The sequence below is a fragment of the Miniopterus schreibersii genome, assembly GCF_964146895.1.
Source record: "Miniopterus schreibersii genome assembly, chromosome: 1".
In the NCBI taxonomy this organism is placed as follows: Eukaryota; Metazoa; Chordata; class Mammalia; order Chiroptera; family Miniopteridae; genus Miniopterus; species Miniopterus schreibersii.
In genome coordinates, this window is record NC_138101.1 from 117,452,777 (window position 1) to 117,455,464 (window position 2,688).

A 2,688-nucleotide genomic window follows, 5' to 3' on the forward strand; every position below is an offset into this window, starting at 1 on the left:
TGGAAAAAATATCCTCTGGTGAGGATTAACAAAACAAAACAAAAAATGTGGAGGAAAAACCAGTCAACCACGCTCACTGGTCTCACCTAAATCCATGACCACACACCTCAAATGAGTCCTTAAAGCTGCCCTTCAGTCCTACCACATTTCCCACCTCTCAGGAGTGACTGCTTCAAATATTCTTTCTTTTCAGACCTCCAATACTTCCTGCCCTCTGCACACTTGCAACCAATGGCCTTGCTGCAGAGGACATTGGGTTATCCCACCATTAACTCAACTGCTTTTGTTCTTAACAATGCTGCCTGCCTGCCTTTTCAGCAGACAAGCTGCCCTTTTTCCTCTCTGAAGTCCCTCCTCTTGTGCTCAGGATCTCTTGCAACTGTCTTCTATTTCTTCTTCATTCATTATTTCCCATCTTGATTGGATCATTCCCATCAACATATAAACATGCTGCAATTTTTGCCATCTTAAAAAAACAAACACTCCCTTAATTTCAAACCCCTTCCAAGTACTTTCTCATATTTCTGTTCCCCTTTAGAACAAACTTTCTCCAAAGAATTGTCTATATTATTCTTTTCATGAATATACTCCAGTTAGACTTTCATCCCCACCACTCCATGGAAACTGCCCTTGTCAAGGTCAACACCTCCACATTGACCTCCACATTGACAAAATGAATACTCAATGTTCTCATCTCATTTGCTGTACCAGACACAGTGGTTCTCAGCCCACTTGCACACAAGAACCATATGGGAAATGTCAACAAAATTTTGATGCCTAGATTTAATATCAGAGATCTGAGCCACCAGCACTGGGGAGAAGGCCCAGATATCACCATATGATTTTAAATCTTGAAGGTGATTCTACTGTGCAGCCAGAGAAAGGGCCACTCTTCTACACATGGGCATGTACTTGCCTAAGGGTCTCAAACTCCTCTTATTTTCTCCATCCACACTCATCCCTAGATGAATGATCCCATGCTGTTGATTCCCAAGTTAACATATTCACCTTACCTTTCCCTTAAAGTACATGCTTGTATATATCCTGTTGCTTATCAGACAAAACCACATTACATTAAAAAATATAATTTCCAAAAGTCTTTTTCTCTTTTAATTTTTTTATTTTTCAATTACTGTTGACATTTAATATATATATATATATATATATATATATATATATATATATATATATATATATATTCAATATATCTTTATTGATTTTAGAGAGAGGAAGGGAGAGGGAGAAAGAGAGATAGAAACATCAATGATGAGCAAGTCATCATTGATCAGCTGCCTCCTGCACGCCCCCGACTGGGGATCGAGCTCACAACCCCGGCATGTGCCCTGACTGGGAATCAAACCACGATCTCCTGGATTCTAGGTTGATGCTCAGCCACTGAGCCATGCCCAGCCAGGTGACATTTAATATTATATTAGTTTTGGGTGTACAGCATAGTGGCTAGACATTTATATAACTTACAAAGTGACCCCCCTGATAAGTCTAGTACCCACTTAACACCAAGCATAATTATCACAATATTATTAACTGTACTCCTTACACAAAAAGTCCTTTTCAATGAGAATTGTCATTATTCTAAAAGCTCTTTAAATACATGGAGTTTATTTTCAATTATTTGCCAACTTCACCTGTTTTCAGCACATGCTCTATAAATGATGGTAACTAATAAACTATTCATTGTTCATAGAAGCAACATGTGAACTCCCTCAGATTAAAATATAATGCAAATGAAATGAACCAGGTAATTCCACAGATAGAACATAAAATTATGCTTAGAATTAATAGAACAAAATAAATTCTAGATTAAAATGAAGAATTATATTATATTCATTCACCAAGAAATACCTGGAACTAGGCTAAAAATATTTTTAATGCTTTATATCTCATTTAAGAAGGCCTGGGGGAGGGGGTGGGGGCAGATGCCAGGTGGAAGGGATCAATGGAGGGGAAAAGGAAGACATCTGTAATACTTTCAACAATAAAGATAAAACCAAAAGTGACTTCTTCAATCATCAAAATATAAGGAGTACTGATCCAGAGTCAGAAGAACTAGTCCTGGTCCCAGTAGTTTCCAGCTTTAGGCAAGTTAAAAGCTTGCATTTCTTGGGAACTCTCCCCATTCTGGAACAGCTAAGATATGGGAGGTAGGGGGACTCTCAGGCTGCTCTTAGAGACCCTCCCGAAGGGGGGACAGAAGGTGTAGGAATGTTGCCAGGATTCTCCCCAGGTTACAGCAGGAGCTCATGACCCCATGATGTCTGGTGACAAAGGAGTGTCTGCCTTCCCTGAATCAAACAACCTTTTCAAATGGGTGGGGACCATCCATGGAGCAGCTGGCACAGTGCATGAAGACCTGAGGTGTAAGCTCTTTCTAAAGCTCCCCAATGGCTACCCTTACAGAGCACCCACAGTGGAGTTCCTCATGCTCTGCTACCACCCCAACATGAACACCCAGGATAACACCTACCTGGACATCCTGAAGCTCAAATGGTCTGCCCTGTGTGATGTTAAGACCATCCTGCTCTCCTACAGCCTGCTAGGAGAACCCAACATCAATAGCCCATTGAACACACATGCTACCAAGCTCTGGAAAAAAAAAAACACCCCACAGCCTTTAAGAAGTACCTGCAAGAAACCCACTCAAAGCCGGTCTCCAGCCGAGAGCCCTGA

The 2,688-nt window shown here is 40.7% G+C and overlaps 1 pseudogene across 1 annotated transcript; it reads left to right on the forward strand.

The window, feature by feature from the left end:
* The first annotated feature begins 2,269 nt into the window (after positions 1 to 2,269).
* LOC308562298 (ubiquitin-conjugating enzyme E2 C pseudogene) lies at positions 2,270 to 2,688 on the forward strand (annotated as a pseudogene). Its single transcript has one exon. The product of its transcript is annotated as a ubiquitin-conjugating enzyme E2 C pseudogene (transcript).